Source organism: Artemia sp. Qi Xiang Cuo, chromosome 8 (assembly GCF_049724085.1).
Source record: "Artemia sp. Qi Xiang Cuo chromosome 8, ASM4972408v1, whole genome shotgun sequence".
Taxonomy (NCBI): domain Eukaryota; kingdom Metazoa; phylum Arthropoda; class Branchiopoda; order Anostraca; family Artemiidae; genus Artemia; species Artemia sp. Qi Xiang Cuo.
In genome coordinates, this window is record NC_142801.1 from 21,206,865 (window position 1) to 21,231,709 (window position 24,845).

Genomic DNA, 24,845 nt, shown 5'->3' on the forward strand with positions numbered 1-24,845 from the left:
GAACATAAACCCTTAAAATAGCATAGGAAGGAACATAAACCCTTAGAATAGCATAGGAAGGAACATAAACCCTTAGAATAGCATAGGAAGGAACATAAACCAAGCAAATCTATAAGTACATGCTCTGGAAAGGTGTCAAGGAACGTAAAGTAAGCAAATAGCACAGGAAGGAACATAAACCAAGCAAATCCATAAGTACATGCTCTGGAAAGGTGCCAAGGAACGTAAAGTAAGCAAATAGCACAGGAAGGAACATAGTGTCGTGGAATAGCATGAGAAGGAACATAGCGTCGTGGAAATGGTACTTAGTCCTCTACTTATGCTGGGGCGCTGAAGGAGCAACCGGCCCTCTCAGGTTCTCTAAGCATATAATCTGAAAATAATTGCAAGATTCTCTTTCAAAAAGCTGGAACATACCTACCATTCTGCTAAAAATTTACCTTTACAAGGGGATAGGAGTGGATTTTGAAGACTCTAAGGGCTCATTTTTCCCTCTATCAATACGGATTGAGCGTCTTTGCGCGATACCGCTTCAGAAAAGTTGCAACACGTCTACGTTTCTGAAGGAAAGCTGGAGGAGAAAAGTGGGATTGTTTGATAGACTAATGGCCCAATTAGAGCCTCAAATCACACGTATGATAATCATGGCACATATTTTGCTTAAACAAGGTGTAGCATACCTGTCTTTTTGCTAAATTAATTAAAAAAAACTTTTTCCCCGAAATAAGTTTTTCAAAGAAAAGTAATGAACTCCATTAAACAAAAAATGAGCAAAAACTAAAATCAAATAGTCTACCAATCGTGTAACTACCATAAATCAGCATCGATAAATAAATGAAACCCAAAACGAACAGAAATTACAATAAATAGCCGAGTCAAACTCAAAACGAGAAGAAATTAACATAAGTTGGGCTCAAAACCCCCTATACCTTCCCAAGACTAGATCATAATTTGCACTTTAATGAAAAAATATAAATGTTCTTACTTTTATAACTTTAATAAATTAAATAATATTAACATTTTGATAATTAAGTATCAGTATATGTATATTAAACTGACAATGCACATTCATTTGTATTTTTTTTCAGTAAAGTGAAAATTATGTTCTGGCCATAGGAAGGTATATGGGTTTTGAGCCCAACTTATGTTAATTTCTGCTCGTTTTGAGTTTGGCTCGGTTATTTATTGTAATTTCTTTTCGTTTTGGGTTTCATTTATTTATCGATGCTGATTTGTGGTGGTTACACGCTTGGTAGACTATTTTATTTTTGCTCATTTTTTGTTTAATAGAGTTCTTTACTTTTCTTTGAAAAACTTATTTCGTGGTAAAAGTTTTTTAAATTAATTTCTGTTCGTTTTATATTGACATAGTCTTTTCAGGGAAAAAGAAAATAATACTTTAAATCTTTTCGTTTTTTGAAAGACTTTATAGTTTGGCCTGCTATTTGGATGCTGGGGAAAAATTTTCAGCAATTTTTAACAACATACACCCTTTCAAAAATCTGGACACAAATAGTAGTGTTTAATTTAGTTTCATACCCCTTCTAGTTTACCTGAAATGGAAAACTTGATACCATTCACAAAAAAATGTGTTTATTTTCTTTGATAGCTTGGATACACTTACGCTATTTTGATTCTGTTAAATTTTGATAGCAGAAGAAGCCCCGAAAGTTTGAACATAATACCCTCAGTCATTCTTGGGATACTGCTCAGGTGCCTTATTGGAAACTAGCATTAACACAGTGCATTTTGATTTAATCTTAAGGCAACATTTAGTTTTTAAACATAATTTGCAAATGGGAGGGTGGGCGTGGGAGGGGGATTAGTTGCCCTCCAAACACTTTCGACTATTAAAAAGAGCATCAGCCCTTTCTATTTTCAATCTATTTTCTATTTTCAAAGTTCCTACGACAACTCATTCGATACGAAGTGCCCTGGTCTAAAAAAAAAAAAAAAAAAAACACAAAAACAAAAACACACACAAACACCCACAAACACAAACCAAAAATTAAACCCGCATCGATCTTTACTATAAAAATTTCAAGCCTCCCAATCACTTTCGACTATTAAAAAGGACACTAGTCCTTTCGATTTCAAATCGAATGAGCCCTTTTTGAGTTTCTACGACAACGCTTTCTATAAACACTTTATATGCCCCAGGGCATAAATTAAAACCCTTGCCCTGAGGGCTGTTGGGGTGGTTGTCATCCTCTAAGACCTAATTTCCAGAACTTTCAACTACGTTAAACAAAATGGCTATCTCAAAATTTTGATTGGATGTGTTTGGAGAAATGATGGGTGCAAGAGGGGCGTTAGTCACTCTCCAATCACTTTCAACTATTAAAAAAGGCACTAGCCCTTTCAATTTCCAATCAAATGAGCCCTTTTGAAGTTTCCACGAAAATGCTTTCAATAAAAACCTTATATGCCCCCAGGGCATAACATACAACCCTTGCCCTTGAGGGCAAGGGTTGTAAGGAACTTTGTAAGGAAGGGTTGGAGGAACTTTCTAGTACGTTGAACAAAATAGCTATCTGAAAATTTCGATTGGATGTGTTTGGGGGATTGGTGGGCGTGAGAGGGGTTAGTTACACTTCAATCACTTTCGACTATTAAAAAGGGCACTGACCTTTTCAATTTCCAATTGAATAAGCCCCTATTGAAGTTTTTACGACAACTCTATCTATAAAACATTATGTGCCCCCAGGGCATAACTTAAAACCTTTGCCCTGGGGGCTCTGGGGGTTTGTCATCCTAAAATACATAATTTCCAGAACTTTCAACTATGTTGAACAAAATGGCTATCTCTAAACTTTGATTGAATGTTTTGGGGAAATGGTGGGCGTGAGAGGGGGGTTAGTTACTCTCCAATCACTTTCGACTATTGAAAAGGGCGATTTCAATTTCCAATCAAATAGGCCCTTTTTGAAATTTCTACAACAACCTTCTATATAAAGCTTATATGCCCCCAGGGCATAACTTACAACCCTGGCACCGAGGGCTCTGAGGGAGTTATCATCCTCAAAGACCTAATTTCCAGAACTTTCAACTACGTTGAACAAAGTGGACATCTCAAAATTTTGATTGGATGTGTTTGGGAAAATGGTGGGCGTGAGAGGGGGCTAGTTGGCTTTCAATCACTTTCGACTATTAAAAAGGGCACTAGCCCTTTCAATTTCCAATTGAATGAGCCCTTTTTGAAGTTTCTACAGCATCGCTTTCTATAAAAACCTTATATGCCTTTCTATAAAAACAAATGTTTTAACTTTTATAACTTTAATAAATCAAATAATATTAGCATTTTGATAATTAAACATCAGTATACGTATATTAAACTGACAATACACATTCATTTGTATTTTTTTCAGTAAACTGCAAATTTGATTTTTCCAAGCTATCAAAGAAAGTAAACAGATTTTTTTTGTGAATGGTATCAAGTTTTCCATTTCAGGTCAACTAGAGGGGGTATGAAACTAAATTAAACACTACTATTTGTTTCCAGATTTTTGAAGATTTTTGAAGAGAGAAAAGACGAAAAATGTAAAACAACGCGGATGTTTCGCCTGTACCAAAACAAGGCGTCTTCAGCACGAGAGAAACACAAGAAGAACAAGATTAAAAAAAAAAAAACTGAAACTAAAAACAACTAAAACCACCATCAAAAAATAAAATATACAATTGGCGCAAACTAATCCGCGTAGGGAAAAGATGCTTTTAAACTGGTAAACTGGAAATTACATTAATTATTCTGTTTTCTGTTGTCTTTTTTTGTTTCTTGTATAGTGTTTGTGAGTTTTCTTTGTTTTTTCTTTTGTTGTTTGAGCTTGTTTTATTTTGTTTCTTTGTTTATATTTTTTCCCTGATGATAAAGGCTTCTAGATGTAAATCTGGAATATTCGAACTTTTATTTTCAGAGGCAACGCTATAGCGTCACCTATAGTAAAGGCCATACGGCTCCAATATTAAATTTATTTTGTTTTTTCCAGAGGTACTTCATATGGAAGGAATTGTCGTATAAACTTCGGATGGGGCACATTCGATTGAAAATCGAGATTGCTAATGCCCTTTTTAAGAGTCAAAAGTCATCGGAGGGCAACTAGCCCCCTCACGCCTTTTTTCCCAAAATTCATAAATTAAAAACTTTGAGATAGCCACTTTGTTAAAAATAGTTTAAAGGTCAGATAACAAAAATTCCGGTGTCGACACAGCCCCCCAGGGCCCAGAAGCAGGCGTTGTAAGTTATGTCCAGGGGCATATGTCGTTCTTATAGAAGGGATACTCGTATAAACTTCAGAGAGGGCTCATTGAATAGAAATTGAAAGTTCTAATTCAATTCTTAAGAGTCAAAAGTGATCGGAAGGCTTCTAGCCTCCCCCCCCCATACCCTTTTTACCACAAATGCATCAAATAAAATTTTGAAATAGTCATTTTTTTAAGATTAGTTCAAAGGTCAGATAACAAAACTTCAGTATCGAAACAGCCCCCAGAGCCCGGGGGCGGGGCGTTGTAAGTTATGCCTTGGGGGTATATATGGTTATTATGGAAGGGGTGCTCGTATAAACTTCAGAGAGGGCTCATTTGATTGGAAATTGAAAGTTCTAGTTTATTTTTTAAGAGTCAAAAAAGATCCGAGGGCAACTAGCCCCTCCCTCACGCCCTTTTTCCCTCAAACCCATCCGATAGAAATTTTGTGATGAGTCATTTCTTTAAATAGTTCAAACATCAGATAACCAGGGTTGATACAACCCCCTGCCCCAGAGCCCGTAGGGAAGTGTTTTATGTTATGCCCCAGGAGCGTTTAAGGTTTTCATGTAAGGGATGGTCGTATAAACTTTGAAGGTGGCTCATTTGCTTGGATATTGAAAGTTCTAGTTACGTTTTTATGATTCAAAAGTTAACTGAGGGCATCTACCCCCTCCCCCCCTACACACACACATACAGCCTCTTTTCCCCAAATGCATCCAATGAAAATTTTGATATAGCCAGTTTGTTTGAAAGAGTCCAACGATCAGATAATGAAAAGTTCGTTGTCATCAACCCCTTCCCCCAGAGCCCGGGGAGCGGTTGTAACTTATGCCATGGGGGCAAATTTACATAAGATTACATAAGGTTCTTATGGTCGACGGTAGTATAAGCTTAGGAAAGAGCTCATTCGATTGTAAATAAGAATTTTTAGTGTCCTTTTTAAGAGTCAAAAGTGATTGGAGGACAACAAGCCCCCCCCCCCCCTAAGGTCTTGCTTCAAAAATGCATACAATCGAAATTTTTAGATAGCTATTTTACTCAAAATAGTTTAAACATCAAATAACAAAAAGTCCGGGGTCGACACAACCCCCCAGAGCCCGGGGGTAAGTGTTGCAAGCCGTGCCCCCTGGGCATATAAGGTTTTATGTAAGGGGTGGTCGTATAAACTTCAAAATTTTGAAATATTCATTTTGTTCAAAATAGTCCAAAATTCATATTACTATAAGTTAGGGGGTTGAGAAATCCTCCCTAGCCCCGGGGCAAGGATTGTAACTTGGGTAAGTTGCCCATTATTAGCTCATAAGGTTTTTTGGAAGGGGTGGTCGTATTAACTTAGGAGGGGGCTCATTCGATCGGTAATTGAAACTTCTAGCTCTTTTTTAAGAGTCAAATTTGATCAATAACCAACTAGCCCACGCCCCACTTTCCCAAAGGCCATCCGGTCAAAATTTTGAGAGCCATTTCGTTCAAAATAGCTCAAAAGCCAAATAACTATGCTTCCGGGTTTGTCCCCCCCCCCGCCTCCAACCCCGGAGAAATGGCTCTGAGCTACGGAACTTAATTACTGTTACTTTGATACTTTGTTTACTTGAATACTAGGATTTAGTTATTTACGTGGTAATTTCGATTTACGGTGCAAGGGCTATAAGTTATGGAAGCTGCTTATTGTCACTTTGATACTTTATTTACTTTGATACCTTGCTTACTTTGATGCTTTCTTTACTTTGATACTTTGGTACTTTGATATTGTTATTTTGATATTAGTTTTGATACATTGATGAAAGTTTGATGCTTAAAAAAAATCTTATTTTGAAATAAGGAATTTTTTTTTTAACTTGAAACTTTTTGCAATCGAAAAGCGAACAAAAATTAATTATAAAAAAATTACGACAAAGAAGTTTTTCAAAGAAAATTAAAGGCCATATTAAACTAAGATCAGCAGATACAAATACCCGTTAAAGTTCAAAGTCAAAACGACCAGAAATTACTATTAAATAAATAAACGAAACCCAAAACAGACAAAAATTACATAAACAATCATAGCAAAATCCATACAGCAAGTACTAATATAAATGAAAAAAAACAAATGTTAAAACGAGTAAAGCTTAACTGAATATGCAAATTAAGCTTAAATCGAAAAAAATATTTTGCTATTGAAACCCAAAACGAGCAGAAATTAAATAAAACCATAGCAAACGAACATACAATAGTTACTAATATAAATGGATAAATAAATTTTGAAACAAGTGAAACTTAAATTGAACATGCAAATGAAGCTGGAAACGAACAAACATCATCAAAAACAGGAGTTTGGGTATCACCTCCTTTTCTCACTGTGAAAGTCTAAAACCAATTGCGTCATTGGCGCTTTACTGAAAACGAACTATATTACAATTTTTTTTTGTACTTAATATTGAAAATAAACATAAAAATTACAGTAAAATTTGAATTGATTAGCTTTCAGCAATTAATATCATTATACATCAAATATTCATTTTAATTTTATTAGTTATTTCCAATAAAGTTCATTACAAATATAGATTCACTACAAAAAATAGTTGGATACTGTCCCTTTCCCAAAATGTAAAAGTCTAAAGACTACTGCGTCATTGGCGCTTTACTGAAAACAAATTATATTACAAATATTTTCTTTTCCAGTTATTACAGCATTGAAAATGAAAATAAAAATTACAATGTAATAAAATCTAGAACTGATGATCTTTCAACAATTAATATATTTGCATATCAAATATTCAGTTTGATTTTATTTGTACTTTATAAGACTGTTCAAGACACATATGGTTCTCAGAAGCCTATAGGCAACACAAATATTGAAGCCCAGAGGCAACGCTATAGCAACGCTTGCCTCTGATATTCTGACTTTTAGCCACTCATAAGATATTGCAAATACACTCTGGTATCTGTATCATCCGGTAAAAGTATCATTCTCTTACTTAAATAACCAATTCTCTTAGAACTACTCTACTTAGAATCATCATCCTCTTACTTAAGGGGCTACAAAGTTCTGCAAAACTAGTTTACCCTTTTTTTTATTATAATAATTGGGAGAACCAAATTCAAAGATAGCTGAGAATTGGATTAAGGATTGGTTGTCAGACCGCGGTCGTCTTCAGGAAGTAGGGGTTATGTACTTCTACTGAATGGTGTCTTCAATACAAACAAGAGTATGGTTACTGTCCGTTTCTCTAAAAAGTAAAAGTATAAAAAGTAAGGCATACTATGTATTTGGTGCTTTACTAAAAGCAATTATATTACAAATATTTTCTTTTGTACCTATTAAAACATTGAAAATAAAATAAAACTGCAGTGAAACTAGACCAGGATTTACCAACAGGCCCACTAGGCCCTGTGGCTTCCAGTATTTCCGAAGTTTAGGGGATTTCCCCGAAAATATTGCAAAAACGGAGTGACAAAAACGCTTGGGCCTAGAAGCGTCATAGCTTTAAATCTGGCGCCGGGGTGAAACAAAATCTTGAGCTGGTGATCTTTCAGCACTTAATATCATTATATATAAAATATTCAATTTAATTTTATTAGTTCTTACCAAAACTTTTGCTATATTTTAAAGTAAAAAATTATTTTAAAATAGGGGATTTTGAAAAATTGGAAAATTTGGCAATCCAAAACGAACAAAAATTAATTAAAAAGACTTCCTGAAAAAGAAGTTTTCTAAAGAAAAGTAAAGGCCATATTAAACATTGAGATCAGAGTAAGTAGAAACATATAATAATTAAAACTCAAAACGACCAGTAATTACTATTAAAGAATAAATGAAACCCAAAAAGAACAGAAATTAAATAAACAACAATAGCAAAAAACATACAACAGGTACTAATATAAATGAATAAATAAATTTTAAAAGGAGTAAAGCTTAAATTGAATATACAACTCAAGCTTGAAACGAGCAAAAATATTTTGCTATTGAAGCATAAATGAAACCCAAAATGAACAGAAATTAAATAAACAATCATAGCAAGCAAACATACAACAGGTATTAATATAAATCAGTAAATAAATCTTAAAACGAGTGAAACTTAAATTGAATATGCAAGTCAAGCTTGTAACGAACACAAATCTCTTCAAACAAGAGTTTGGGTTTTCCCTCCTTCTCTCACAGTAAAAGTCTAAAACCTACTGCGTCATTGGCGCTTTACCGAAAACAAATTATATTACAAATATTTCTTTTTGTACTTATTACACCATTGAAAATAAACATAAAAATAACTGGAAAATTCAATTTTGAACTGATGAGCTTTCAGCAATTAATGTTATTATATATCCAATATTCAGTTGAATTTATCAGTTCTTTCCAAGAAAGTTCAAGACAAATAAAGCTTCACTACAAACAAGAATTTGGATACTGCCCCTTCCCTAACTGTAAAAGTCTAAAGCCTACTATGCGATTGGTGCTTCATTGAAAACGAATTGTGCTACAAATGTTTTCTTTTCGAGTTATTGCAGCATTGAAAAGCAAAATAAAATTACAGTGAAATAAAATCTTGAACCAGGTTCAGGTTCATTTATTATTCAATCTTACATAATGACACTAAATATATACAGATATCTGGCAGTGAGACAAGCTCGTTTTGCAACCGATGATCTTTCAACAATTAATTGCATTATATATCAAACATTCAGCTTGATTGTGTTTGTACTTTTCAAGACTGTTCAAGACACATATAGTTTTCAGCAAAGCGCCAATGATGCAGTTGGTTTTGGACTTTTACAGTGAGAGAAGGAGGCAAAACCGAAACCCTTATTTGTTGAAATTTTTGTTCGTTTCAACCTTGATTTGCAAATTCAATTTTTTGTTACACTTGCTTTAAAGTTAATTTACTTATTTGTATTACTACCTATTTTATGTTTGTTTGCTATGATTGTTTATTTAATTTCTGTTCATTTTGGGTTTCATTTATGCTTCAATAGCAAAATATTTTTTTTTCGTTTTAAACTTGATTTGCATATTCAACTTAAGCTTGACTCGTTTTAAGATTTATTTATTAATTTATTTTAGTACATATTATATGTTTGTTATGATTGTTTATTTAATTTCTGTTCGTTTTAGGTTTCATTTATTCTTAATTAGTAATTACCGGTCGTTTTGAGTTTGAGTTATTGTAGGTTTCTATTGCTTTTGATCTTAAGTTGAATGTGGCCTTTACTTTTCTTTAGAAAACTTCTTTTTCGGAAAGTTTTTTTTTAGTTAATTTATTAAAAATACTGTTTTTAGTATTCACTGGCTGAAAAAATATTTCTCTTTACTATTAGATTTTTTTTTCAATTGTTGTGATATATGTGTGGGTAAGGGTTGTTAGAGAAGCTAATGGCCCGTTTTGGTAATCGATTTATACACACTGAAAGACCATGCAAAATCATATTTGGGAAAAATTGAACAGACCTAAGTACCTTCTAACAAATTAGCAGCATATAGACTTGTAAGGAGGGAAGGAGGTGACATTTGCCGGCTTTGCCTCTTCATCAATTATACAGTCAAACATCCTTGCGTGATTTTGGTTCATAAAGACATCATCTGCGTATCTTTCTGCCAAAGAGCAGAGACGGGACGGTACGGAGAGTTACAGAGGACTATGGGCCAACTTTTGCTTTCAGCTCCTTTTAGTATAGATACAGATCTCTGCTAATTCCTTAGCAGAACCATTGACCAATTTTTTTTTCAGCGCATACCGCAACGAAGAGGTTGTAAGCTCCTCAAAATTTTCAAAATATTAAACCCCATGAACAAACTTTGTCCAAAAAAAAACTTATACAGTGAGAATTAATTAGCTCTGCTAGAAAGAAAAGAGAAAATCATTGCTAGAATAGAAAATAACTAGAATTTTAGAAATAAAATATATAATAAAAAATATATTTAGTAAATATATAACAAAATTTACAAATAAATTTATATAAATAAAATAAACAGATAGATAAAATATAATAGATAATTAATAAATTAATAATATACGTATATATATATATATATATATATATATATATATATATATATATATATATATATATATATATATATATATATATATATATATATATATATATATATATATATATATATATATAATAAAAAATAAAATAATTTGCTTGAAAAGAAAATAATTCAAGTATTGCTTTTCTTGCCATGGGACAACTTCCGCATATTTCTACTCAGAAAGGAACAAAGGGAAACCCCAAATTGCTTTAGCAGTGAGAGAACCATTGACGATTAAGCAACAGGTGTGATACCGTTTCTGTACTTCAGTCCAAAACATAGAAAATAAAATCACGAACCCAATCGAATCACAAACAGAACTGGGTAGTGAAAGCAGATGGCAGAATTTTCGGACATTTTTAACAATGTTCCTTTTTTGGATATCTGCTTTTTATTATTAACAGGAAATATCCTGGCAACGGCAAAAGGGACCTGCGGTACATATTAAATACTTTTAGAATTAGGTTAACTTCAATTTGAAGCTGTCCACTGATTACTTACTTGTGTTCATGAACGGATTTTCCACTTGACAGCACAAACACAGCTTGAAGAAGCGAAAACTCCTTCAAGCTTCTTCAAACTTGTGTTAGGAAAAACTTCAGATACTTCTCTATTATTTAGAGTCTAAATTTTGGACCATAAAGCTTTACTTCAGAACACACAGCTGGCTCTGGTCAAAGGAGAAGCAAAACCATCCTTTTTAGTCTGATGTTTACCACGCAGACATAAGTCACATACGTCTACATCATATACAGTATTTATGTAGTATATGCATCAATCCAACTGAAGATTCTCAATTTGCGTAGAAACTGCAGTGGTGAGACACTTACCACTTAAATCAGGGGCAGAGGGAAAAAAGAAAACATGACTAAACTAAAGTCTTCCTTCCGCAACAAAATAAAAGAGCTTGCTCTTGTCGTATATGTAAACAATATGTAATGTGTAAACAATACGTATATGTAAACAAAACTTAAATATCGGCAGTGCAAACTATACAAGTCAGCAGTTCATTTATTAAAAATATAAGCAAGCGATAAAAAACAACCATTAAATGGCCAGTATATTATAATGGCCAGTATGGCCAGTATAGTATTAGTAGTATTATAAATGGCCAGTTCATCAGAGCAGAACCAACAAATATCAGTCTATCTACTCCTGCATCAAGTACAAATGAAGTGTTTCTTGATGTTTAGGCCACAATGTGAATTTAGTACACAATAAACAGAATATTCTGTATTTTATTGTTAAATTTGTATCATTTACCGTCGACTTTTTACAAACGAACCCCTAGTTCTGTATAATCCATGTTAATCCGGAATTTAACACAATAATTAAGAATAAAAAAATCGTCTGAACTAAGCGTGCGAAGCAACATTAAACCTTAAAACAAATATCAATTATTCCGTATATGAGAAGGGCTACCTCCTCCTCAATCCCACACTCGTTACGCTAAAGTTTTTTAGTGTTTTAAAAAAGCTTCTTATTTCAATTCAACAGCCCTTATGTTTCAGCAGGTATTCTTAAAGAACTGGGACAAAATTCAAACTATAGCATGAAGAGTCATAGATTGTGAAACATCAGTTGAAGCGTAAGGGTTTTAAAAAGAAGCTTTTTTCAAAAGAAGCTTTTTCTTAAAAAACTAACATAATTTAGCGTAACGAGCGAGGGGTCAAGGACAGGGTATTCTCCCTCATATACGGAACAACTTGTATTCATTTTAAGTTTCAATGTTAATTCTTATTTTTTGACAGAAAGAAATTGTTTTGTTTTTTTTATCTGTTTTCTAACATTTTTCAAATAGAGACCAGTTCTAACCAAGATATGACGTGGGCTACCCACCCCGCAAGTCCCCGATTTCTCGCTGTTAAATTATATGCAATTATGCTTGTAAATTGATTAATTGATTCTTAGTTTTTCTGTTTAAGAATGGAAATGTATTATAATTAAAAGTTTGGTCAAAATTCGAACATTTAGTCAAATTTTCCGATTATAGGTAGTATTATTGAATAGGTCCTTAATATTATTTTCAGTACAGAATTTGGGTGGGATGAAAGGGGTATTATTATCCATATGATTGGAAATTATGCGTTACTTTCGATCTTCTACACGGCTGAGGCCATCGCTACCTTTATAACTAGATTTGCTAATGTTGAAACGAATTGCATATACATATTTGAATACATATAAAAATCAGAAATGTTACCAAGTCAAATCGCTGAAAACAAAGCACCTGGTAACACTCGTCTTCCCCTCCCCCAATAAAATTACTGGCGAGGCTCATGATACCTCACTTCTCTTTTTCTACCTCTGCGCCATTAGGTATGTGAATCTTATGTTTTGTGTTATATAGGAAAGGATTATCGCAATTAGGGGGGAGCAGTATTATCCCCTCCTCCGAGCACCTAAATCCTAACGCCCCCCCCCCCCCCATCTTTCATAATAGCTGACACACGGTTATACGACACTTCATACAATTTCATGAAAAATTAACTGAATCGGCTTTGATAAATTAGGTATTAGGTAAGATGCATGCCCATTTTAACCATTTATCTTGAATGGACTACGTGAGAATTCACTACCGTGTGGCATCACTTCCTCTGCAATAGCATTTTTTATACTGTCAAATCGATCGGTTATCTCAGAATTTTCAACCGATAGCACTTTGGTCCATTTTGGGCCAAAATCGTAGGTTGGTGCCACAAAATGGCAGAAAACTTCACTTCCCCGCGGTACAATCTTTTTGGTCACTTAGAAAGAGCCCTAGAACTTTTAATTATTTTTTAAAATAGGCCTGATACGGTCAACCCTAGGCGAAAAAAACTAACAAATGAACACGCATCTGTAATCTTTCTTCTGGCAAGAAATGGAAATTTCCCCAGTTTTGTAAATAAGAGCTTGAAACCTTTGCAGCAGGGTTCTCTCATATGCAGAATCTGGCGGTAAGATTTCCACTAAGATCTTTTTAGTTTTTTTTTTTGGGGGGGGGGGTTTTTTCCCCCTTTTTCAGAAATCAGGCAAGTATTCTCAGACTCGTAGCTCCAGATGGGTAACATTAAACTTAGTCAATTTTATATAATTTGGAATCAGCAAAAAAAATCATTATTTTGATGTGTTAGTTGTTGTCAGAATTCTTTTTTTAGAGTTTTCACTGCGATTGGGCAGAATCGCTTCTTATTTCGAGTTCGCTGCCATGAACTGTTTTATAGCTATCTCAGCAAATCATGTCGTTTTTCCAATTTTCTCAATGAAAATAACCAAAAATATATTTTAAATGGCAACTCCAAAAAAAAATTTTTTCAAAACTTAGGCATGAGCAAAAATATAGGGGGAACAGGCCTCCTTGATCTCTCGCATCGATATCACGGAATAAGATAACTTTATTTCATATAATCGGTAAGTGTCCGTATAATCGGTAAGTGTCCCTTGTATCAATAACTTGACAAAATAGCATGATGCTATACGGGTATTTGAAGCGCGTAATTCTCGATGGAAAATCCCCCTCCCCCTTTTTCCTGTTGAATTCCTCTTGAAAAATTCCTCCATGGAGAGTTCCTCCCCTGTAAAATTCTTCCCGTCAGAAATTCCCCATAGAATAGAGAAATTCCATTCTCACTGAAAATTCTCTTCAGAGAATTCCCCGTGGACATTTCTGCAAGGAAAACTCTCCTTAGCCTACTTTCATTTAGAAAAGGAGAAAATCCCTCTTCCAAAATAAAACGCCCTGAAAATTCTAATTCCATTGAAAATTTCCCCGGATGACTCCCCGGTACATCTCCACATGTAAAATTGAGTTACCCAGGAGAAAGTAGCACAAATAAAAATAACTTAGTACAGGAATTTTGGCCAATTTCCCCGTGCAAAATTTTTCTTGGAAGGTTCCCTCCCCTGAGACTTTACTCCCTACGGAAAATCCTACCTGTGACAAATACCCCGGTAAAAAAAAATTCAAAAATTAATGCCCAAAACCAAATGTTATGTGTAAACAGTAGGCAAATGTCATAGCTTGCAGCCCTTTCCTTAGAAGCCTTGGGGGGGTCAATTTATCCTCAAATGCATAGTACTGGACCATTCAACTATGCTGAACAAAATAGCTATCTCAAACATTTCTGAATTTTTTTTTTCTCATTCTCCTGGGTTTAAACTTCTAGCGTACAATATATGAAGAAAGCCTTACTGTCGAGTATTTTTTTTCAGTCAACTCTCCAGGCTAAGGTTTTTTTAGTAGCTAGTTTAGTAGCTAGTGGCACCGTTTTTAGGCTAGATGGGCAACGTTTTGGGTATGGAGGGTGGGGGGTCTCAAACACCCTAGCCTCCCATCCTGGGTACGGCCTTGACTGAAGCTTAGATTCTTAGGTTCAAGCTTATATAAGAACTGAACCTTAGATTCAGAAACCTGTTAATTATTAAAGTGAGAGTCATTTCCTTTATAATTCTTATAAACAAATTAACGAGATTCTACGAAATAAAGAGACTTTAACCAAAAACTATAAAATATGGTTTTTATCAAGTTTGAGCAATATTTTTACAAATTTGTATTCTGTCTAGGGCAGTGGTTCCCATCCCTGGGCCATGCCCCATCTAGGCATTTCTATGATTCTGATGCCCGCCTCGTGATACTACATTTTGTTATTCGAAATTTTATGCGTGTTCACCCGAAGGAAGTCGGGTGACTTCCTTCGGGAATCTCCCGAAGGAGAATCTGTTTTCGGGTCATCTTCTAGGCACATTTAATATTAATGATAAATATAGTATGTATACAACGCCTTTTATACAATGCATGACGTCATAACAATTCTATCATGTATCTTTTTTGCTCTTAAAATGCATATGAATGCGACATCGTTTACCTGAAAAATATTTTCTTTGTAAATAAAGACTAAAGTATACTCAGCCAAAAGGTGTACGTCCTACTCATGACCCACCAAAATATTGTCATGCCTTACCGGTGGCGAATTACGGATTCCAGGGTCAATATAATACGCTTTGTCTTGCGATCAAAAAGTATTATCTCCTATTCTCTGACATCTGGTGTACTTCTTTGGTCCTTCACTTGCTCCATCACGCCAAGTCTTTTTGTGCCATATATGAAAACCCATCTCCACGTGTGTACAGCTCCATCACGCGTGGTTCACACCAGTTGGTTTAAACGATTTTGCAAGTGGGCAATCCCTCGGATTGCTATAAGTTCTACAAGTACTACAACATGGCACTTTTCAGCCGTGCTAGTTAGTCAAACTAAGAAAGTAATACGATATTATATTTCCAAAAAAGGAATGCCGTCATATATCAGCGTTCAAATCCCCCAAGCCTTTAATGAAAACTGGATGGTACTTTTATTGAACCATAGTGTCAAATAGCCATTCTTAATAGGAGTTAACAATGATACTCTAAAATACACGTATCTTAAACGATCCTAGTAATGTGTCAGTAATTCAAAAATGAATCTGTACGCCTTAATTTAACGTTCGTTGATTTAGCCCGATATACGATTAATTTTAAAAAAAGGTGCTTTTAAATTTTCGGTTACTATGGGCTGTGATTTGCTCTTTACTAGGTTACAACCATTGTTGCAACCATTGTTTAAACTGCGTTTTGTGTATCCTAAACACTCTTTGTTATTATTTGTTTCTATAAATTTAATAATGGAAAAATAAGGAGCAAAAAAGGGATGGTTTAAGGGGATTCTTTTAAAGTTTCGAAAGAGCAATGAAGAGCGACACCAGAATCTAAAAACGAGCAGAAATAAAGTCGCACAGGAAATCCGTACAGATTGCTGTGAATGGAAAAGTAAATTCTAAAATAAAAATAAAATGGGCAAAATTACCCCAAACAAGCTTCAGTGCCAAATACCTCCTAAAGGGTCAACCCTTATTTGCCTTTTACTAAAAACGACACAATAGGCATTTCGAACAGTGTCGTCTCACATTTGTCAAGGAAGTCAACAATAAAAATGAAAATGATATTCAATTTCTTAGAAAACAAACAAAAACAATTTTCTCTGAGAAATACATTCGTTACTTACGTTTTAGCTTTAACTTAAATTATTTTAGTTTAATTTTGCTCAAAGAGTATGCGAAATTCAGGAATTACCAGACTATGTTTCGCATTGTCTTTGAGTTTTACAATTTAATTTAGCATGGCTTTCAGCTCTTAGCATAGCTTTTTAGTTTTGCATACCCTTTGAAACTCTTGAAGAACAATCTCCCCATGCCTCTGAATATCCAGCTATCCCAGAAAGAATCTAATACACCTACGGACGGTTGTGTTGGCAGTCCTAGTCCTGAAATACCTGTTGCTACGGTTGAAACCAGAAATACAACCTTGGATATATATAATCCCAATCTCTTTACCGTGGCGAAACGGGGGATCCAGAGATTGGTTCTTTGGGCTTGTGCCCTGTCCCCTAGAATGCTGAAAGCTGCATTGATTATAGGGGTAGATGGCTGAAAATGCCATTGGTGGAGCCAAGTTTCGTTGGTTCCCCATCGAAACACTGATTCTGTATACCCTGCATGGCAACCCTACAAAGTAAGAACTTTAAGTCATGTCAGTAGCTTTTAACTATGCTTTGTGCATCTTAGATACTCTCATTTTTTTCTACATCTAAGCAGGGAGAAATAAGAAGCCCAAATGGGACTTCTATAAATAAATATTCTTTCAAGACAGCTAATCGGGATGACAAATTTCTTCAAAGGATAGTATTTCCCTTCATTAGAAAACAAATCTATTGCATTTGAAGGTACGCACCGAAAAGATTCCTATTCGAAAAATCTTCAGTCAAGCAAAAACGTAAAGGTATATATGAAAAAATCGAAAAGAAAATCTTAAAGAAGAAAAGAAATGTTTAAAAATTTTAAGAAATCTTAAGAAATTTTAAATAAGAATTTTAGAAGAATCTTGAAGAATGGATTTATGAATAAATCTTATGAAACAAAAACGTTTAAAATCTTAAAGAAATAAACATTCCTAAAGGGATTTTTTTCAAATCTTAAAAGTATTTGATTTATTAGAATAAGAAAGTGGTTGTTTTGTGACAATAGAACTCCAAAAAACATTTCAGAGTGTAATATATGTCCTAGAGAGGTGTTTTGGCAATCGATTTAGACACACTGAAAGACCATGCAAAATCATGTTTGGGAAAAATTGAACAGACCTAAGTGCCTTCTAACAAATTAGCAGTATATAGACTTGTAAGGAGGGAAGGAGCTCATAACTCTGCTCCTTGTCTATTTCTAAGGCTTAGAAAATTACACAGAAGACTGGTCAATTCTACCTGTCTAAACTTAGGAAAGAATATGTGTTTCCTTGATTTTGGTTTGAGTCTACCTTTTCTTCACTCTAGAATTTGAAAACAGAATTCTAAGGATTTGAGTAGTAATGAGTGATCCAGTTGTAAACAGCACAGTCCCCCTAGCTGTTTCATTGGCCTTTCCAGACCATCATATGATGCAATAAGACAAATCTGTTAAGGAGTTAATGACTTTTGGTGTAGATTTCTTTAGAAATGTCCAAATTTCTAGCCAAATGTCGGTAACTCATTAATAGAATGGTCTCATTACATCATATGATAGTCTGGAAAGCCTAGGAAAGTTTTTCAGACTTGGCTGCTTGTAACTGAATTCCTTATTGCTACTGATTTGAATAACTACGAAAACCACACTGCCTTTCCATCATACAAACAACAATAGGTAAAACAATGAGGAATTAATCTAACGCTTAGTTCTGACAGAGCATGAATAATGCTTCGCCTAGCGAAAATTGCTTCGCCGAGCCACAAAAAGGCCTTCCAAAGCGGAAAAAATCACTTTGACACCCTGAAACTCGAAGTTTTAAAAAATCGTGTAGCGAGGCGATGCTTATAAGAAAAAAAGAGAATGAAAAATTAATAATAAGCGATAGATCGTATCCCATATTGTATGATATACGTTGTAAAGAAAACAAGGACCTGGGAATCAAAGAAAACACATGGAAGGAGGTGGCATAAAACTTGATGGCTCAGGTAAAAATGTGTTTGGTATTTGTTCAACCTTTGAAATGAGTAGCCTAGCTCTTAATAAAAAAAGGAAAATATAATATCCCAAGCTATTTATTTGTAGGTAAAGTAAGCAAAGTAAGTAAAGTTACTTGTTACAAGTAAAGTGAGGGCACAAGCAGAAGCAGAAAGTACTCTAATTTTTTCCTTCGTCTCTCGAAGCAAAAGAAAAATTGACTTCAGTGCGCATTGCCAAGCGATTTTCGTTTCGCCCCGCCAACTGTTTTTTTCACAAGCAATTTTTCGTCGCGCTCTGTCAGAACTTAGCTTAAGAAAGTTAATTTTTTTATCCTTAGATTAGTGTTTTGGCTCTATATCCTCAGAAAAGCGCAAATAAAATATACAATAATACTTAAAATAAAATTCAGGATCATTAAAACTAAATTTAAAACAGTCCTAGAATCATTACTTCAAAGAATGATCAGCCATTTTATTGTAAGTCTTATTTTATATTTTTATATGTGCTTTTCTAACAATGGCCCTTGAATACAGAAGTGAAGCATTCATTTCAGGATAAAATATTCACTGTCTTATATTAATTCCTCATTAAAACCTCAACATATCAAGATCTAGCAAGGATATAAGACCCTGAAACTTTAAGAAATTTACCTGCTCTTCTCAACGTCCGATGAAGCATTAAAAAATATGGCTAATATTCTAGATGAGGGGCCTTTCGCTATCATGGAGAGTAGTGGTGTTAGGGGAATGGAACTTCCGGGAATGGATTCAGAGTATATATTATCCCATAGGATGGTATTTGGAAGTATATATTTTCACCCCCCCCCCCGTTCCCAGGGGCATTAACCCTTGATGAACTTAGACAAAATGATATGTAAGGAAGCTTTTCGAAATGAAAGAAAACACATGGAAGGAGGTGGCATAAAACTTGATGGCTCAGGTAAAAATGTGTTTGGTATTTGTTCAACCTTTGAAATGAGTAGCCTAGCTCTTAATAAAAAAAGGAAAATATAATATCCCAAGCTATTTATTTGTAGGTAAAGTAAGCAAAGTAAGTAAAGTTACTTGTTACAAGTAAAGTGAGGGCACAAGCAGAAGCAGAAAGTACTCTAATTTTTTCCTTCGTCTCTCGAAGCAAAAGAAAAATTGACTTCAGTGCGCATTGCCAAGCGATTTTCGTTTCGCCCCGCCAACTGTTTTTTTCACAAGCAATTTTTCGTCGCGCTCTGTCAGAACTTAGCTTAAGAAAGTTAATTTTTTTTTATCCTTAGATTAGTGTTAGATTAGCACTAATGAGGGAAAGGGAAAGAATTTTCAGCTTTGTATCTTTGCTATGACTTGAATGTTTTTAAAAATCAGGAAAAATATCCCTTAAGTTTGAAAAAAGAATCCCAACATAACTCAAAATTATATTCAATTCATTAAGATTTTGTGTTTGATACCTAGAGCCAAGACCCAGTCCAATTTTAGACTAAGGGTGATTCTTTGTTTTTAATATGCCATGGACCCAGGATCTAATGCCTAGATTATACCAGAGGAAGGTATTTTCAAGCTCCCATTACCACTCCTTCCCTATGGGAGCGTCCAATGGGAAGAGACAGGGGTGGGGACATTTTCTCCATAGATTTTTTGCTTACCTCCCCCTAGATTAAAAAAAAACCTTTTACATTTTCCTTGAAAAAGGTTTTTTTGTGGTACTTTCATTGAACAAGCTGAAAAAAAAACATAATACCCCCCCCCCCGTAGATTTTCAAATTACATTTTGCCTACATACCCTGCATTCTCGTGAATTGGCGACTTCCTCCCTATTCCTAAAGCTTAGAAGATTGCATAGTTTACACGTAAAAAGTAAATAGTTTTTGGAACCTCGCAGAGAACTTTTGTCAACAAAAGGATTTTCCTCAAGTTCAAGTTTGGTTAAAGCCTACTTTTCTCTAACTCTGGCCTTTAATAACGTAATTTAATTGATTTAAGTAGGATTTTAAGCCGTATTAGAATTTGTTTTGCCAAATTAAGATAAACTTATATAAATTCTTCAGAACTTTAAAGATCAGGACGTCGCAAAAGTGTGAGGCTCAAAACAGTTTCTTTGGGCCTCCATGGATCTGTTTCTGCAAGTTTTATTATTATTTTTTTTTTTTAACACAGGTTTTGTACGAGTTCTTAAAAGATCCTGGATCAGGATACGCTAGTCGTATAGGGTTAAAAAAAATAAATAATAACGCATATAAAATAATTCCAATTTAAGGTCAAAACAAAGAGTTATCATGCGTAAACTTTCACTATTACTTTTTTTAGCATCCCGCAAGTCGAGATGTTTTTAGCCGTACAAGTCGAGTGGTTCCACAAGCCGAGAGGTTTAAGTCGTACTAGCCGAGTGATTCCCGCAAGCCGAGAGGTTTTTAGCAGTACTAGCCGAGTGGTTCCGCAAGCCGAGAGATTTTAGTCGGATTAGCCAAGTGGTTCCCGCAAGCCGAGAGGTCTTTAGCCGTACTAGCCGAGTGATTCCACAAGCCGAGAGGTTTTTTGTCGTACTAGCCGAGTGGTTCCCGCAAGCCGAGAGGTTTTAGTTGTACTAGCCAAATGGTTCCGCAAGCCGCGAGGTTTTAGTCGTACTAGCTGAGTGGTTCCCGTGAGTCGAGAGATTTTTAGCCATACTAACCGAGTGGTTCCCGCAAGCCGAGAGGTTTTAGTCGAACTAGCCGAAAGGTTCTCACAAGCCGAGAGTTTTTTAGCCGTACTAGCCGAGCGGTTGTCGTGCTAGACTTGCAATTCTGTGTCTGGAAGGCCAGGTGTTAAAGTCCTAGTGTTGCTGGCTATTTGGGTTTGGAACGGTGTATCTCAGTCAGCTCAACCAGAGTCGACCCAGCTTCAAATAAATATATGGATAAATCTGGAGGGGAGGGGGTACTTACTTTTACCCACAAAATTTATGTTGAAAATTAATTTATTTGGGAAATCTCGAGCAAGTGATAGCAAAAGATATTTTCCGTCAGTATTACGCTTGATGATGACAAAAAATAATTCAAATGGTTATAAAACAATATTTTTCAAATTTCATCAAAGGAAAAATCCCTCTGGGGGGGGGACATGGGGTCAGATTCTTCAAAAGACCTTCCAAGGTACAATTAGCCTCTCGATTTATTAAAAGTTCGTCATCCAGAATTTTACCAAAAACAAAAATTATTTTACCTTGTGTTTGCCAATCCAGTACCAAATATACTTTTTGACTCGAGTGTTATTCAACGACTAAAAATACAAGCATAGCAACTTGTATTTAAATTAATCTAGGATGGATTTACCTGTAGAAATTTGATACTTGACATCATGTTCGTTAATACTATTCCAAGTGCATGAACCTTGTTCTTAAAAAATAAACATGCGACACTGACACAAATACTCTCTTTCTCTCTGGAAGAGAACTTTCGTGGTTGTGGAGTAGAGAAGTACTTAATGAGGAAAAGAGGATTTAAATTGGTATTAAACATCCATTGGAAACTCTTAATGAATTCCGGATATGTAGCTTTTGATTGACAAGGGACATGTCATGACATCAAAAAATAGTAGGGGATATACCGGATATTGTTGTAAAAAATGACATTCCGAGCTATGGTTTTACTCTTCTCGGGTAATTGGTGCTTATCAGGCAATGTCGATACACAGATCAGGCACATACGAAAGACCTGTTTTGAGGGGGTGGGAGAAGTCACTTATTCGTGACCTCAATAATTGCAGGAAAACTCTGGGAGTCTTTTAATTTTCCTGCTTCCAGCTCAAACCCTCTCCCTTCCTTGGTACGCTGCTGGCTAGGATTTTTGATGCATTTGAGTCTACTTAAAAGTGTTTTTTTTTCCGAATTTAGTTGATTCAAAACAAGTTTGAACAAAAAATTTGACATTGTGACTGACTGTGCTTCTCCTGTATTTAACTCGAGTGTGGTAAATCGACTTTGTATAATGTTTTCTAAGAACATTGTATATATATATATATATATATATATATATATATATATATATATATATATATATATATATATATATATATATATATATATATATATATATATATATATATATATATATATATATATATATATATATATATATATATATATATATATATATATATATATATATATATATATATATTCCACCTCATCAAACATGAGAAGTTCAATCCGATTTTCAAATCTGATTCCGAAGCTTTAATCCGATTTTGGCATCTTATTTATTTTGTGAGATATTTTGAAGTCTAGCCCCTTCTTCAGTTTGCGATATGTCCTCTTTCCCCACTAATAGGAATAGATGGAAATTGTAGCTTTAATGTCAGAATTTTTTCCACCTACTTTGGAAGCCGAAAATATACTTTATTGACATAAAAAGGATATAGATAACTTAAAAGATATATTTCAGTTTTCCCACTTTCCTGCCAAGCTTATGCAGAATGTCTTACTACCTTTTTAAATATCGATGTTGAACTGTTTAAGCTTACTCAGAAAGGTCTATCCGGGGGGGGGGGTCAAACCCACCCCGAAATGTTTGTCCAACTCATAAAAACGTAACAAAATGAACGATTTTTTGATGCATTATTTAAAGTTTTTGGAACACCCCCCCCCCCGAAAAAATCCTGGATACGTTCTTGTCACTAAGAATGAACATCATAAAGAGCATTTTAGAGTGAAAATAGCTCCCAAACCCACGCACATAGACCTAATCTCAAGGACAATCTTACTACATAATCTGGAAGTCGAGGAAAGGGAAAAGTCGGACACCCAAGACAGAACAGATATAAGAATATAAAAAGAAGTTGAGAACACCTTTATTCGCTATACTACAGAATTTCAATTAAAAATTGGTTTTTGGCCATAAAATTTGGTTTCGGTTTCCAAACTATTGACTTTAATACCATGTAAGCAGGGCCGTATCCAGAGGGTGAGAAAAATACCCAGTTTTGACTCTACCCCAGAAATTTTGTCCGACTTGTGCAAAGTAATAAAATAAATATAAAATATTTTTGTTGCGTTTGGAAAAAAAGGCAATCTTTGATCCCTCTCCTCCGAGAAAAAATGCCCTGGATACGTCCCTGCATGTAAGTGATGGGTGAAATAGTTCAAATGGGCTGGACTTTTAAGTGTGGGGCTACATAAGAGGCGTATATAGCATCAGGGCCCATTCTAGCCCCCCTTCTTAAAGAATTTCGAAAATTTTAAGGACTGTTCTTATGACACTGTTATTTTTCTTTTCATATGATTCGGCTGTTTTTGGGTGTTTTCACCAAAGTCTCCCCTTCTCCAAAATCTCAAAATATTCTGTCCCATCAGAAATTCCTTTAAAATGAAAATATATGAAAAAAATACTACTCAAATTGAGACGCCAGCCTTGCATTTGTAATTAGTGACTCCAATAACCCTTAAGTATCTGTTTTATTAAATACCGGCTTTACCAAACAGCATTTGAGGATGATTCATTTACCTTATATTCATTTCTTACTTCTATTTTATAAAATTTTACGCGTAATTAAATACTTTGATACCTTAGAAAACACACATTTTGTTGTATAAATTGGATACTGTTTTTTAGAAATACCCCCCCCCCTTATATGCGGAATAGTTTTTTGTTTTGTGTTTTAAGGTTGCTCTTTATTCTCATTTGAAATTGTTGCCGTTTTTTCAGTTTAATAAGCGTTTGTTTTTAATACCACACGTAGGGTTAACCTAAATATGAGGAGGGCTAGTGCCCCTGAAACTGGACTATTTAAGTTTAACTTTTGGGGAACAATAGTTCGAGAGAGAGGGCTCATTTAATGCATTTGCTTTTCGAAATAAATTGTAATTGTCCAAAATAAACTATCGTCTCTGGAATGAGAGAGTTTCTGCCTCCTCAGTGATACACACACAGACAACCAGATCAGAGTTTAAATCCGTGAACATCTGAATATTCATTTAATTTCTCTTAAGCATCTCTCAGTGTAAGTTTAAAACCGTTGGCTTGGAAAGCTTTTTTGGGGCCTTTGTACCTTTCTCCTCATAACAGAATCCATTATTTACAGGGTAATAGATATTATGCAAATGTGCGATGAATTGTAGCCGTTAGTTTTATTTGATAAATGGTCTATAATAGCGGTTAATTTTTATGAACTGCATTTATGATTAAGAATGAATAATATACTACATGCCAGTATTGTCCATGAAACTGAGAGTCAGTATAAATAATCTTCCAATAGCAATCAGAATTTTGTTTGACAACATATTAGCCCTTTTCAGGTCGAAATACTGGAACGCAGAACCTACGGAAAATTTATTGCATAATTGCCATTAAGATTGCGACCTTTTTGGCGAAATTTTATCCTATTTCTAAAATTATGAAAATTTTCATTTTCATTTAAGGCCCTCCTAGCTGGGTGGCTAGCCCACTAAACTTAAAACTCGTTGTCCAAGAGGACAGGGGTTTGAGCCCTGGTGTAACTGGTTATTTGGTTCAGAACGGGAATCAGTAATGTGACCCTGTAAACTCATCCAGAGTCGAAAGAGCTCTAAACTGGTACCTGAAGATATAGGGAAGGTATAAAAGGAAAGGTGTGCGAAAGCAGAGGATGGCTGGTCCC

At 34.8% G+C, this 24,845-nt stretch overlaps 1 protein-coding gene across 3 annotated transcripts in view; it reads right to left on the reverse strand.

Annotated features, from left to right (window-relative positions):
- Positions 1-21,669, reverse strand: part of LOC148949236 (uncharacterized) — a 137,139-nt gene extending 115,470 nt beyond the window's left edge. The window contains exons 1-2 of one of the 3 annotated variants that reach the window (XM_089092884.1): positions 21,545-21,669; positions 7,288-7,451 (exon numbers count right to left, since the gene is read on the reverse strand). The gene's annotated coding sequence lies outside the window, so the exon portion shown is untranslated. Of the gene's footprint in view, positions 1-7,287; positions 7,452-21,434; positions 21,453-21,544 lie in introns of those variants that run through there. The other 2 variants (XM_089092882.1, XM_089092885.1) reach the window with 2 other exon arrangements.
- Between the last annotated feature and the right edge of the window lie 3,176 nt (positions 21,670-24,845).